Below are 15,855 nucleotides of genomic sequence, written 5' to 3'. Positions count from 1 at the left end.
ACTCACTTTTATTGTGTTTAAAAGGCATATTGTGATTTGGAAAGCATTTCCAAGAGGAATTTTTTTGTTTTAATTTATTTTCGGCTGTGCTGGGTCTTCACTGCTGCACAGGTTTTCTCCAGTTGTGGCGAGTGGGGGCTACTCTCTAGTTTGCAGCACGCCGACTTCTCATTGCAGTGTCTTCTGTTGTGGAGCATGGGCTCTAGGCGTGTGGGCTCAGTGGTTGTGGCACACGGACTTAGTTGCCCCACAGCATGTGAGATCTTTTTGGACCTAGGGATCGAACACATGTCTCCTGCATTGCGAATTCTCAACCACTGAACCACCGGGGAAGTCCTCCAAGAGGAATTTTAAATTATTTTTGAAAAGACATAATAGTCTTGGTTTAAATCAGGCATTAGGCATCTTCAGATTTTTTTCTATAGAGGGCAAATAGTAAATTTTAGGCTGCGTGGGCCACGTGTCTCTGTCACAAACTCTTTGTTTTTTTGGGTTTTTTTTTAATAACCCTTTAAGAATATGAAAACCAGTTTTCCCTTGTAGACTTGTCTATTGGACTGGATTTGGCCTGTTGCTGAATCTGCTGGTATAAATGTACACGTGTGTAATATCTTCCTTGGGTCATTCTGTTTTGAACCTATCCAAGTATATTTTTTATTTTCTGATTTTTTTTCCTGTGGTCATAGCATATAGAGAAAGCATGATTTTGAAGTGTTTTAAAAAATGGCATATCATAGTTTAAAGTATTTTTTTTAATTACACATGTAAATCATATATAAAGCATATTTAAAAAAAAACATGTACTTCTCAAAAGAAACTCAAGCAGTAAAATTTAACACTACTGCTCAACTCTGCCATCCCATTCCTTTTCCCAGAAGAGACCACCGTTAACTAGGTTGGTGTGTGCCATTCCAGACTACTGTGTATACATGCACAGATACACAGCTGTGACTTCTGTTTGTTTTATGTGAAGAACCAAGTTCAGCTGCCTGTGTGCTTGATTGCTGCTGGGCAGAGATGTGACAGGGGAGCGCTTAGAGGCTCTACCTTCTCTGAAACAGTTGAACCAGGCCCAGACTGTTATAGCTATCATCCTATAATGGCACAACCATCATTAGCTTTATTTAGAATTTCAGGCAAGAGTGGTTTGGAAAATGAGGCCAGAGCCTCTTATTTTAACATGAACATTACTGAGCTCTTCTTCAGGCCATGCCTCCAATTGCTGGAAGAGACAGAGCTAGGCCTCCAGGACCATTTCCCTTTCGACCCAATAGGGCAAGTGTCCTTGTTCCCCAGGACAGGACAACTAGAGAAGGATGAAGTAACCCTGAGGACTTGGAGTTCAGTAATCCACTGGGTGCAGTAGCACTTAGCCGGTCCCTTCTGCTTTTCTGGGACCAGTGTGGACCATTTGAGCTGAGAAAGGGAAGTATTTCTTGTTGTGTTTTGGAATTTTGGCTTGACTTTCCCCACTGAAATGTGATTAGGATAGCTGGAACACTACCATGTTTTTGTGTATAATGGGCTAAACAGGCTTTCAGAGTCTAAGCTGGAAACTAAGTGCTGTTGATGGGTTTTAGAATCTATGCTTGTATTCTGGGTTTCAAACTGCTGACTTATAAGTAAATCCTGAAATGTGATTGCCAAATGTAGGCCTGCAGACTTAACATTTTGCTCTTTCCACAGAACGGTATTTGTTGTTTCTGGAATTTATGTACTGCCGTGGTCCCTCTCTCTCAGGATATTCACCAATTCAGATAGAATAGTTAGGCATTTTTTCCCCTGTGTTGGCTTTTAAAGATTTTATCAGCAAGGCCCAGAGACACTCTTTTGCATTCATCCTTGGGGAAAGACTCTGTGGTCTAACATTGATGAACTTGACTGACTAGGCAAGGACCTGTGCTTGGCAACTGAGCCTAGGACTGTGGTTAAAGAAAGCCCTGAATTCAGTGTTCAAATGCTTGACCATTTTAAACCTGAGACATACTAGTTCCACTGTCCTACCCCTCGAGGGGGCGAAAACATGCTTCTGATGCTCCCTGAGTTAAAGTCAGGTTTGGGATATGCTCACTGATTGACAGACCCTGCTGCCTGTGTCGAGGAACTGCAGTTGCTGACTGTGCTCTGGGGCAGGCAGGGTATACATGAGTCTTGTCCTGTCTGTATTCATTATTGACTCTACACCTTACATCAAGTGGTTCACCCTCATAATCTCACTGTTAGAGAAGTAAGTTGTGAGTATTAACTAGTGCTTGTGACACTGCTTATTGTGGGGCATGGAATCAGAAAATGTGGGTTTAGAAAATGACTCTGCTTCTTATTGTCTGTGTGATGTTGAGCAAATCTTCTAACATCTAAGGCTCAGTTTGCCCATCTGTAAAATGGAATTACTATCCACCTTCACAAGAGTTCTTGTGAAGATCAGAAGCAATTAGTGTGTGAAATACTGTACCCAGTTAGTTGTCATCCCATGTTATTATTGCTTCCAACATGGCCTGAAAGGTACTATTAGCCCTTCTCTGAAGTACAGAGCACAATTGTGTACCAAGCCAGCATCAGAGAGGAATGTACAGCAGGTTGTTCTTCTCACCAGAACGCTTTTAGGTGGAAAAAGTTGCCACTCCTAGGACATTTGCTCTACTCCTTTCTTTCCTGCTTCCTTAGGCAGGCCACCTCCCTTTCCCTTCTACCTTATCGTCTCTTTGGGTGTTACAAGATGGCAACAGTATTATCTTGCTCGATGTAAAAACTGTCAGGATCTTTTCAGCATAACAGCCCGTAGGGACCTCTTCTACCAGGAGTCACTGCTCTATTACCTTGTAACTAGAATTCCCAGGTGGTGCAGTGGTCAAGAACCCACTTTGCCAGTGCAGGAGATGCAAGAGATGCAGGTTCAATCCCTGGGTCGGGAAGATCCCCTGGAGTAGGAAAGAGCTACTCACTCCAGTATTCTTGCCTGGAAAATTCCATGGACAGAGGAGCCTGTTGGGCTACAGTCCATGGGGTTGCAAAAGAGTCAGACATGACTGAGCAACTGAGCATGCACAGAATGGGGAGACTCAGGGAAGGGAATGGAGAGGGAGGTGGGACACTTGGAGTAGCCAGGAATTTTTGAACAAGCCAGTTGACAGTTCAGGTGGGATTTCCCCCCCTCTGGATTTATAGAAAATGTAGAGTTTACTTTGTATATGAACTGGAATGTTGTCTAAAATGAGAAGTATGATCTTAATCAAGTGCTCTGTGGGGATTCCTTTGTGTAAGTCTCAAACTAGCAGTCCAGCCAAAGTGAATTCAGGAAAAATATGGTTTTCCATGTTGAATTTGTTCATCATATAAAGCTTTGACATCCTACAGCATTTTTTATAGGTAGGCCACATGAGACCTGCTGTCTCTATCTTTTCGAGTCTAGGGGCATCTCCATTGGTGTGTTAATTCCAATGAAAGGCCAGGCTTCATGAGTTGAGTGGCTGTGAGTTCTCTTTGGTTTTGTCTACCTCAGTTTTATTTGTCCTAAAAATCTGTTACCCTAACTGATACTGAGCCTTAGACTCACTTGCAAGCGAAACATGTAGTTCATATTAAAGAAGTATAGGCAGTCCCCTAACTAGGTTTTCTGTTTATTAGAAAGTCACAAATGTTAACTTCTTTTTATAAATATCTGTCACTCATTTTAAATGAAATTACCTTTTCAGTGCAAATATGTGAGTGAAAGAATGAAACTGACTTTGTAGTTCATGTGTTCATTACACAGATGTATATTGCACACTTTGTGCCAGGCATAGAGGAAGCAGCGGGGAACAAGACAGAAGTGCCTCCTTTCATGCAGATAAATGAGGACTGTGATCTTAGATACTTGGTTAGAAAAGGCATCAGTGAGAATGTGATATTTGAGAAAGAAACTGGGGGAGATGAAGAAGCAGGCCTTGATGATAGCCAGCAAAGAGGGTTCTGGGGAGAGGGGTCAAAGCTTCTGAGGCAGGAGCAAACCTGAGTGTGTGAAGAGCAGTGAGGGTCTGTTGTGGCTGAAACAGTGAGTGAAACAGACACAAGGGGTGAGGTCAGACAGGTAAAGAGGTCATCCTCTGCAGGGAGGATGAGGGGAGGGCAGCAAGACGAAGTGATGCCACCTCTCCCCTTGCTTTCTTCACCACTTGGGAACTCTGTGGCTCTGGTTTCACGTTGGGGCCTCAGTATTGATACAGGGTTCCCAAGAGTTGTATGCCTTTAAAGGGACTTATTTTATATCTTCCAGCATTTTTAGTGACTTTCCAAGTACAGTGTCCCTCGACATCTGCAGGGGATTGGTTCTAGAACCGCCTGTACCGAAATCTGAAATTTTCAAGTCCCTTATATGAAATGGTATAATATTTATACAGAACCTACACACATTCCCATGTGTAATTTAAATAATCTCTAGATTATTTATAAAACTTAATACAGTTTAAATGCAGTGTTAATAGTTGTTAAATTCAGTGTAAATGTTATCTAATAGTTGCCTGCATGGCAGATTCAAGTTTTGCTTCTTGGAACTTTCTGGAATATTTTCCCCTGAATATTTTTGACCTGTAGTTGGTTGAATCTGCACACATGGAACTTGCAAATCGGAGGACCCCCTGTATCACCATATTATAAATAGACTTTAAATCAAGTCTTTATGTAATTGCACCTTGGCTTTCAGTTCTGTGCATTGACAGATATCTTTTCTATACTGTGTACCTGGGAAACTGTTTGAAATAATTTATTTGTGAGCACTGACTCTTAAGGACCTTAATTCAGACATTTTAACGTTTATTTTGGATAGATGTATGCCAGAAATGCTGCAGAGCAACAGTAATGGAAAATATTAGAATCTAGTTTCAAAATGTGATTTTCATTAACCCTAATGGAATTAAATTTGCATAGTGTTTTTTTCTTTCTTTCTTTTTTTTTTTTTGCCTAAAGGTAAAATTCAATGTTACTTCTTTCTTGTTTCGGCTAGTTGACCTTCCATAACAGATTATGGAGTAAGTGTTTCCTAACTATATGTGCCAAATGAAAATTCAGATTGCTGGTATTAATCAGAAGCTCAAATTCATTTTATAAAAAAACGTATACAAATCCAGTTTTCAGTCTGCTAATTTCTGTCACTCTTCTTGGCTGTTCTTTCAACCAACTGAATCTGTTATCTAAATTGTCTTCAGATTTTGACTATTAGAAGAAGCTGTAATTGATTAGGCAGTTGAAATTTAGGTGATTGTGCAAAATTTCATTGTGAACAACAAATAAGATTTACTGCCTTCCCAGCCCATCTTTATGGGTAGAAGCCACTGGGGCCAGAGGGTATCAGCCACTCTGGAGGGACTGGACCCTTTGACTTTGATTTGTTAAGAAGTGCTGTGCACAAAAGAGACACAGATGTAAAGAACAGACTTTTGGACTCTGTGGGAGAAGGTGAGGGTGGGATGATTTGAGAGAATAGCATTGAAACCTGTATATTATCATATGTGAAATAGCCAGTCCAGGTTCGATGCATGAGACCGGGTGCTCAGGGCTGGTGGCAGTGGGATGACCCTCAGGGATGGGATAGGGAGGGAGGTGGGAGGGGAGTTCAGGATGGGGAACACATATACACCCGTGGTGGATTCATGTGAATGTATGGCAAAAACCACCACAATGTTGTAAAGTAATTAGTTTCCAATTTAAAAAAAAAAAAAGAAAACTCAGTGCCAACAAAGATAAATAAAAGGATGGGAAAAGATGAAAAAGAAAAAAAAGTGGGCTGTACAGCCCACTCATTATTCTGAAAATTGCTAATTAAAAGGAGAAAAATGAGGAAGTAAGCAAATTTCCTGCTTCTCCACTACAGACTTTTTTTTCAGGGTAACCAAATATGGCCCTAGTGGATGAGGGAAGTTTTCTTCTGTTTAGAAGACTCTGAGTACTCTCCTGTGTAGAAAAGATGATACGATTAGAAAACTCACCATTTTGCAGACCATCATGAATTAATTGACTCAGGTGGTGGTCAGCAATGGAGGATAAAATATTTGGTGAAAGGCTGCTGGAGAGGAATCAGGCTTTTCTCAGCCAAATCCATTGGTCAACCTCAGCATCACTGAATCGGAGACAACCATGTGATTGTGTCTCCTGATAAGAACTATACAGCACTCCCATAATGCAGTCTTATACTTATTCCTCTTTCTGTCATATCCTGGCGTGGGAAGGACCCTGAAATGATCTAATCAAGCCTCTAGAAGGAATTACCACTATATAGGAAATGTGGGGTGTGGTGGAACAAGTTATATAACACCATAAGGGAGCAATCACAGTCAGACAAATCCAGAAAGTGGCATATTCTACAGGCAGTTGACCTGATTTGTTCAGCAAGTCTAGTAGCATGAAGAAAAATTCAGTAGAGAGTTAAGAGATACAAATTGAAAGAGAATTGAGATAAAACAACCAAATAAAATGAGCTTTTTTGGAGTTGAAATTCAAACCGGGAAAAAAAAAAAAAAGACTTATTTTGGCTACACCACATAGCTGATGGGATTTTAGTTCCTTGACCCTGGGTCCTCAGCAGTGAAAGCGTGGAGTCCTAAGGACTGGGCCACCAGGGAATTCCCCCCAAAAAGACATTTTAAAAGATAAGTTGGGAACTTTGAACATGTATTGGGTGTTGGTTGATTGGGATTTGCTCCAAAACATTCCAGCAGAATAAGGTAGAGTTGGGGAGAAGGATGAAAAAAACATGGCAAAATGTTTTTAGTTGTTGAAGCTTTTTGATGGGTGCATGGGGTGGGGGGCTTGTTATACTCTGTTTTTGTGTATGGTTAGACATTTTCCAAGTTTAAGAAAAGGGAGAAACTTATGACCACATGACAGGAGTAATGTATCAGGAACACCCAAGAAATAATTTCATTTCATGGAGTGATCATATGAAGTAGTCTTCTAACAGAAATGAAAGTATTTAGGAAAACTCCTGTGTTCTGTCTGCTCACAGAATACTCCTCTGGCACTCTGGTCCTAAGTTTGTTGTTGGGGGGTTTTCTTATACAAAGCAATTTGGGATCATTTCTAATATGTTTATATATATTATATATATATTATATATATATATATAAATATATATCTGTTTCTTTCTTTATTCATTTAGCTGCACTGGTTCTTAGTTGCCACACTTGGAATCTTTGATCTTCACTGCAGCGTGTGGAATCTTTTTTAGTTGCAGCATGCAAACTCTTAGTTGCTGGCATGTGGGATCTAGTTCCCTGACCAGGGATCGAACCTGGGACCTTTGCATTGGGAGCACAAAGTTTTAGCCACCAAACCACCAGGGAAGCCCCAGTTCTAACACTTTTTCCTGGAGTTAGCATCAGATCCCACAGTTAATGGCACAGTCCCACAAGATTCCCCCTACCCCCTCTTAGATACCAGTTACAAGTCCAGGGTGTTACCTGTGTTTCTTAACAACTGGCTATAAATCAAAAGATTCCCATGACCCTTCCACAGATTTGATTAATTTGTTAGAACAGCTCACAGAACTCAGAAAAAAACTCACTCAGTTATAAAAGGATGTAACTTAGGAACAGCCAGATGAAAGATATGCATAAGGCAAAGTTTGTGGTAAGTGGTGTGAGCTTCCATGCCCTTTCCAGACCTGCTACCCTCCCAGCACCTGCACATGGTCTTTATCCCAGAGTCTTTCTGAACCTCATCCTTTTGGCGTTTCTGAACCTTCATTTCACTGGTGTGGTTGATTCAGTTTTGGTTGTTGGTGATTCTCTCTCTAGCTCTTCCCTTCTCCAGAGGGGTTGGGCTGGAAGTTTCAAACTTGGTTCCTCTGTCAACCAGCCCCTATCCTTAGGGACTTCCCAAAAGTCACCTCAAACCCAAACTCAGGTATGGTTGAAAGAGGCTTGTTATGAATAACAAAAGATACTTTCTGTCTCTTATCACTTAGAAAATTCCAAGGGTTTTAGGAGCTGTGTGCCAGGAACCATGGAAAAAGACCAAAATACATATTTATTATAAATCACAATATCACAGTGTTATTGAGTAAGGTATAGTGATGAGAAAAAAGGCAAGTGCTTTTCAGGAAAAAATGAAGGAAATAAAAGTGAATCAAGGAAGAAAATGATGAGAATAGAGAAATTAGGATTCCTAATTAGCAATTAGGAGTCAAGGAAAGAATGCTGTGCTTGCAATTCTGGTGACTAAAATGGCAGTGTTGCTTTCTTTTAGAAGAATATAATGTAATTTTCATAGTTACTAAAAAGTCATAGTTACTAAAAAGATGGCAGAGGAATAGAATGGGGAGACCACTTTCTCCCCCACAGATTCATCAAAAGATCATTTGAATGCTGAGCAACTTCCACAAAACAACTTCTGAACACTGGTGGAGGACCCCATGCATCCAGAAAGGCAGCCCATTTTCTTCGAAAGGAGGTAGGACAAAATATAAAAGACAAAAAGAGAGACAAAAGAGTTAGGGATGAAGCCCTGTCCTGGGGAGGGAATGGTGAAGGAGGAGAAGTTTCCACACAGTAGGAAACCCTCTCACAGGTGGGTCTGTGGGGAGGCAACGTAACTGGGAGAATAAAAAAAGAAGCCCACAGAATACAAGCCTAACCACTACTGCGGAAAAGAGAACTTTCCCAGAAAGGCTGTAACCTAACAACCTAACAACCAGGTTCTGTGAGCCTGGCCTGCTCACAGAACAAAGGATTGAGCGAATACCAAAGGAGAGCTAGCTGTGTAACGGCCCCTCCCTGCCTGGAGGCAGAGAGGCAGGCTTGCAACAACCAGAACCGGAAAGCAAGGGGCTGCCACCAGAACTTCCACAGGACTGGGGACACAGACTCTTGAAGGGCACAAACAAAACCTTGTGCCATCAGGATCCAGGAGAAAGGATTAGTGACCCGACAAGAAACTGACCCAGACATGCCCGTGAGTGTCCAAGAATCTCCGGCAGAGGCGTGGGTTGCCGGTGGCCTGCTGCAGGGTCAGAGGCACTGAGTGTACCAGGGCGTGCATGGGACCTTTGAAGGTCATCATTGTCTTCATTACCTCCACCGAAGTTTGGCCTCAGGTCAAGCAACAGGGAGGGAACACAGCCCTGCCCATCAACAGAAAATTGGATTAAAGATTTACTAAACATGGCCCTGCCCATCAGAACAAGACCCAGTTTCCCCCTCAGTCAGTCTCTCCCATCAGGAAGCTTCCATAAGCCTCTTATCCATCAGAGAGCAGATAGAATGAAAACCACAATCACAGAAAACTAACCAAACTGATCACGTGGACCACAGCCTTGTCTAACTCAACGTAACTATGAGCCATGCCACTTTACTATGAGTAAGGCCACCCAAGATGGACGGGTCATAGACAGGTCATGTTTCTGACAAAATGTGGTCTACCAGAGAAGGGAATGGCAAATCACTTCAGTATTCTTGCCTTGCGAACCCCATGAACAGTATGAAAAGGCAAAAAGGTATGATGTTGAAAGATGAACTCACCAGGTTGGTAGGTACCCAACATGCTACTGGAGAAAAATGGAGGAATAACTCCAGAAAGAATGAAGAGATGGAGCCAAAGCAAAAACAACAGCTAGTTGTGGATGTGACAGGTGATGGAAGTAAAGTCCAATGCTGTAAAGAGCAGTATTGCATAGGATCCTGGAATGTTAGGTCCAGATATCAAGGCAAATTGGAAGTGGTCAAACAGGAGATGGCAAGAGTGAACATTGACATTTTAGGAATCAGTGAACTAAAATGGCCTGGAATGGGTGACTTTAACTCAGATGACCATTATTTATATCTACTGTTGTGGGCAAGAATCCCTTAGAAGAAATGGACTTAGCCATCATAGTCAACAAGAGTTGAAAATACAGTACTTGGATGCAATCTCAAAAACGATAGAATGTTCTCTGTTCGTTTCCAAGGCAAACCATTCAATATCACAGTAATCTATAGAGTGCAGATTCTTGACTGTAACTCTGTACTGCCTCTCAGCAAAACAATGGTTTGACCCCATGAACTGAAGAAGGTTAGCTCTGTCTCTCTCTGGTCATGACTGGATACAGGGGCTCACACAGTGCTGAACAGACCCAGACTGTCTCCGTGCCAGAGTTGCCAACACCTCTGTTCTCTCCCAGGTTCTGACAAAAGTTCTGGAACTCAATCTGATTGGCTTGACTTGGGTCACTTGCCTGTCCTTGGGCCTTATGGACAGAAAGGTTAAACTAACACATTGATTGGTCAGGCCTGACTCTGTGCCCTCTTTTGGTGTTGGGGTACCCCCAGACTGAGCGCGCAAGGGAAGCAGTTACCTGACAGCTGCTTCCAAAGCCACGGGACTAGATGTTGGAGAGGCCACACTGCAGGTTCCGGGTGGAGCATGTCAGAGGATGTGATGGGGAACATATTTATGATCCTGGAAACACCTGCTGAATTGTTTTGTTTTCAGGGTTTTAACAGTTTATTATGTCTTCTATGAAGCCTTCAGTTATGTCTCTTAGTAAAGTTTCATAATTTCCTTTCTAGTGGCTGTGTGTATTTTTAACATTCTTAACCACTCTTTATTTTAGTTGCTACCGTGAATGAAATTTTGCTTATTTTTTTTGGCTATGCTGGGCCTTTGTTTGTGTGCGGGCTTTTCTCTAGTTGTGAGTGGGGGCTCTTCCTGGACCCAGGGATTGAACCAGTGTCTTCTGCATTGGCAGGCAGATTCTTTACCACTGAGCCACCAGGGAAGCCCAGGATGAAATTTTATTTGAAAGTTTTTTTCTGTAACATAGGAACACCCTTGATTTTTAAAATTTTTGTCTTATCTCCTGCTCTGTGGCTGGACTCAATAATTTTGATGTTTCAGTTGGTTTATTTGGGGTTTTTTGGTATATGTGATCCTGTCATCTATATATATCTTCTCCCTTCCAGTAGCTGTATATCTTGTTGCATTGAACATAGGTTTTACTTTTACTTTTTGGCCACGCCACATAGCTTGTGGAATCGTCTCTGACCAGAGACTGAACCCAGTCTGTGGCAGTGAAAGCCCAGAAATCCTAACCACCAGACCACCAGGGAATTCTCTGACTATCAGCATAGGTTTTAATATATAAAACAATGAGCTTTAAGAATGAGCACCTTTTTTCTTTTTTTTTTTTAAGAATGAGCATCTTTGTTTTGGTCCTCATTTTAATGAGAATGCTTTGGATGTACTACTATTATTGATTATTAATTTTAATTAATTAGTTTTATTTTGTATGTGATGCATACTTACGGTAAAAAAATACAAACATTTCTGAATGCCCTAAGTTCACTTCTCCAAAGGTCATGCTTCTCTCTTCCAACTCCATCCCAGTCCCAGGTAGAACCACTATTAACTGTTTCATGTATCTGGGCAGAAAACCACAAGTAGATACACATACACAAACATACAGGGAAAATACACCTTTCTAGGCCTTTATATATGTACCCTTCATTCCCTCAATAGCATACCTGTTAATTACAATATTGGTTCTCAGTTTGAAAGAATAAGCCTACAGTTCCAAGGCATGACATGTTACACCTGATTCTTTATTCTGGGCAAGTGTGTCACTCGCAGGAAAGCCTTGCATGGTTTACAGCCTTTCCTTCTCCAGAAGAGTTATCTCCCCCCAGCCTGTTGGGGTATCACCCTCAAAGTAAGTCAGGGTTGCAGCTGGTGTCCATGGGCTGGCTGCAGAAGAGCTGTCCAGGGAAAGAAAGCGGGAAGAGTTCAGGGGTAATAACTTTTGCACATAGATGCTTCCATGATGTCTTGCCCTCAGCTCTTCAGTCAACATGCTGCCCTTGGCCTGGATTGGGGCTTTTATGTGGAGAGTAGCAACTGCTTTTTTTCTTCTTTCAACAGATAGGTACAGAAAGATTGTCCGCTTTGTGCCAGGCATTGAGAATGTGACTGGGAGCAGAACAAAAGACCCTGCCACATTCAGCTTAACTCCTAGGTAGTAGTGAAAATCACTCAGTCGTGTCTGACTCTTGTGACCCCATGGACTGTAGCCCGCAAGGTTCCTCTGTCCATGGGGTTCTCTAGGCAAGAATACTGGAGTGGGTTGCCATTTCCTTCTCCATAACTCCTAGTTAGGGAAGCAGACAAAAAATAAATGGCCCATACAAACATAATGTCAGGTAGTGAGAGGTACTATGAAGAGAAAGAATGATGAAGAGAGGTAGAAGAAAGACCTCTCTGCGGATGGAACATTGAGCAATGCCTGTCTGAAAAATAGAAGGATGCTCCAGATAGGGTAGTGGTTCATTTGCAAATAGGGTCAGGGTGGGCCTCCTTCAAAGGATTCTTGGCATTGTCTAAAAGTCCAGTGGTTAGGACTTGGCGTTTTCACTGCTGGGCTCTGGGTTTGATCCCTGGTTGGGGAATTAAGGTTCCACAATGTGGAATTTTGCATGGTACAGCCAAAAAAGTAAATAACCAAGTCTGGAGGGTTTTTTGTTTGCTTTTGTTTTTTTCAGGAATATTGTTCTTGAAAATTGGACTATACTTCCCAACCTCCCTTACAGCTAGGAGTGGTCACTTGAGTAAGTTCTGATTCATGAAGATGTAACTGGAGGTTTTGGATGAGACTATGAGGAAGTTTCCTTAGGGAAAAAGGGTGCTCCCTTTTCCTCACTCTCCCCAGTTTTTTACTCTCTAGAATGCAGGCACAATGGCTGAAGGTCATTTAATTATTTAGAACTGTGAGGTAATTTAAGTATGTAAGTCTTGCGTGAGGATGAAGAGCAGAAAGATGGGAACTGGGCTCCCTGTGATACCCAGGAGCCCTCATCCTAGCTCTGGACTGCCAAACCCTAGATTTATTTTCACCTTTGTTGTTCACATTGCTAAGTTGTGTCGGACTTACTGCAGCCCATTGGACTGCAGCACACCAGGCTTCTCTGTCCTCCACTATCTCCAGGAGTTTGCTCAAATTCATGTCCATTGAGTTGGTGATGCTATCTAACCATTTCATCCTCTTTCATCCCCTTCTCCTCCTGCCCTCAATCTTCCTCAGCATCAAGGTCTTTTCCAGTGAGTTGGCTCTGCATCTGGTGGTCAAAGTATTGGAACTTTGGCTTCAGCAACAGTCCTTCCAATGAATATTCAGGGCTGATTTCCTTTAAGATTGCCTGGTTTGATTCCTTGCTGATTTTCATCATAGAAAGAAGTAAACATTGATTTTATGTAAGCCACTGCATTTGTTGTTGTTGTTATGTGTAGATAAAATTAATCCTAATTGAAAGGAAGCAGGAAGATCAGTTAAGAGGCTTTTACAGTAATTCCAGCAAGAGATGACTGTAGCTTGGAATCGAATGGTAGCAGAGAGGGTAACTAGCAGCAGTTCTGCTTTTTTTTTAGTGTGGTAAACTATACATAGCATAAATATTGCCATCTTAAGAGTTTTGAAGCATACAGTGGCATTAAGTACATTAATATTTTTTGTAGCCATCAACCACTGTCCACCTCCAAAACTTCTTCATCTTCCCAAACTGAATCTCTGCCCATTGAGCAGTAACCGCCCCTCCTCCTTTGTCTACCATAATTGACATGGACTTAGTTCCTATCACTGGCCTTTCACTGTTTCATGTCCTGGATGATAGTTTATAATTATACTTACTAGTTATGTAAAGATGTATAGTAGTGTAGCTAAAATATAAAACTTCCTATGTGTGTTGCATGGTAATAAATTTTTGATACATTTTATTTTGGAAAGCAGACTGTAAAACAACATATGAAAGTAAAAGTTGCTGAGTTGTGTCTGACCCTTGGCAACCTCATGAAATATATAGTCCATGGAATTCTCCAGAATACTGGAGTGGGTAGCCTTTCTCTTCTCTGGGGATCTTCCCAAACCAGGGATCGAACCCTGGTCTCCTGCATTGCAGGTGGATTCTTTACCAGCTCAGCCACCAGAAAAGCCCAAGAATACTGGAATGGGTAGCCTGTCCCTTCTCCAGTGGATCTTCCCAATCCCAGGAATTAAACTGGGGTTTCCTGCATTGCAGGCGGATTCTTTACCAACTGAGCTATCAGGGAAACCCCAAAACAACATATAAAATGACCTAATTTTGGAAAAAAAGAAAAAAACAGTTTCAAATGTAGGCTGTATCGCAAACATGTAATCAGTGGTTATATCTATTTAGTAATATCTGACACTGTTTCTTTATTGAGCTTATCTTTTCCTGTTAAGTTATTTGCAGTGAATATGTATTACTGGTGTAAAAGTTTCTGTGGATCCCAGTGCTTGGCCTGTGAAGCAGGAGTTTAGAAACTGTGTCTGATGATATTGTTACCAGCAGTAAAGCAGCATGTCAGGGGCAGAATGTAATCTTGTCTGAATGATTAACGTTTGTTGTTGGCTCACCCATCCTTGGGCATGTGTTAGCTTTCTCTCCTCACTAGTTCTTTCTCCTGTACATAGCATGGCAGCTTCTTTGTGCTCTGGGTTGATACCAACTACAAAGAGATTATTGTTTTGTTAATTGCTTTAAAAAACAAAAAGTTTAAATACTCACTGTTAATCAGTTTTTAGGTCAGGCTATACATCTTAGTTTCATGGTTTTTACCATTTTTTTTTTTTTTGGTTGAGCTTGGTTTTTACATTTTCATACTGTAATTTAATCTCCATAAAGTACTTTCCATAGTCCAGGCATGGTTGGCTGCATTCTCTATTTCTCTGGAGACACATTTAGGTTCTTATATCACATTCCGTTCTGTTGGTTAGGTCATTATGTAATAACTGTGGAATTATCATAAGGACAAAAGATTGAGAACACTTGGAACCAACTGTAATGTTTAAGGTACAAGTAAGTTTTGAAGAGAAAGAAATGATTGAATGACTTTGGAATTTCTAATAAAAGCCGCCAATCCGGATTGACTTCATTTCATTCATTCTTGACTTTTAAACTGATCAGAAGTTTGACCCAAATGTTTGACACTATGGCATATGCGACATTTCTATTTGTTCTTCACTTTGCAGGGATATGAGAAAGATGATTTGTTCAGTGACTTTGAGTAGAAAATGAATTTAGACATTGTGTATATTGATGTGAAAATCACAAGGTGTGTCACAGATGGGGTAGACTTGGGCAGTCTGTAATTTCAACACGTGGGGATATAGTAAGGGCTGAGTAAGGCCGTGGCCCTGGAAGAGGAGTAACTAAAATTTTGAAAATATTCTAGGAAGGTAGAATTGACTCTGGTGGTATAGAAAGGGTGGTCTTTTGGGGCTCAAAACAGGATGACCTTAAACTAAAATCTGTTTTAATTAATAAAATAGAAAAATCACTGAAAAAAGGTTTCCTGGTTATATCCATAAAGATAACCCCCTATATAGGTCCATTTATAGAGGCATGGGAAAGTGAACATGTACCCTTTTCCTCCACCATCAGCAATTCTGAGAAAACAAGATTTTATTTCAGTAGATGCTCAATGGCTATTTACAATCCAGAATGCTCCATGGATATTTGGAAGCAGTAGTGGCAAGGTCACTTATTGTCTATATTCAGGAGTTGGGCTTTTATGAGGAATTTAAGTCATACCAAAATATTTCTTTCTCTCTCTCTCTTTCTTTTTTTCCCCTTCTTTTTTAAAGCTGTGCCACTGCATGGCATGTGGCATCATAGTTCCCTGACCAGGGATCAAACCCACACTTCCTGCAGTGGAAGTACAGAGTCCCAACCACTGGACTGCCAGGGAAATCCCCAAGATGTTTCTCTTAATGCAGCTCTGATAAGAGCCTCATATTGTCCCAAATTCCATACAGTTGGGATGCTTTGAGATGAATGGTTTTTTTTTTTTTTTTAATTCAGATGCCAAGGGTAAGATTAAGTCTGATTGCTTTCTTCATAA

The 15,855-nt window shown here is 41.2% G+C and overlaps 1 protein-coding gene, 1 long non-coding RNA gene and 1 other non-coding gene across 5 annotated transcripts in view; 1 reads left to right on the top strand and 2 right to left on the bottom strand.

The window, feature by feature from the left end:
- GARRE1 (granule associated Rac and RHOG effector 1) overlaps nucleotides 1–15,855 on the top strand; it is an 80,216-nt gene that overhangs the window by 32,882 nt on the left and 31,479 nt on the right. The gene's annotated exons all lie outside the window — the stretch shown is intronic.
- On the bottom strand, nucleotides 7,241–7,313 carry TRNAG-CCC (transfer RNA glycine (anticodon CCC)). The gene has a single exon. It is a non-coding gene; the product is annotated as a tRNA-Gly (tRNA).
- LOC110139715 (uncharacterized) lies at nucleotides 11,526–14,717 on the bottom strand. Its single transcript, XR_002314561.2, has 2 exons — nucleotides 14,520–14,717; nucleotides 11,526–11,699 (listed from the first exon to the last, which is right to left on the bottom strand). It is a non-coding gene; the product is annotated as an uncharacterized lncRNA (long non-coding RNA).

Source organism: Odocoileus virginianus, chromosome 20 (genome assembly GCF_023699985.2).
Source record: "Odocoileus virginianus isolate 20LAN1187 ecotype Illinois chromosome 20, Ovbor_1.2, whole genome shotgun sequence".
In the NCBI taxonomy this organism is placed as follows: domain Eukaryota; kingdom Metazoa; phylum Chordata; class Mammalia; order Artiodactyla; family Cervidae; genus Odocoileus; species Odocoileus virginianus.
The sequence above is the reverse complement of the archived record's forward strand: the minus strand, read 5'-3'. Positions and strand labels throughout refer to the sequence as shown.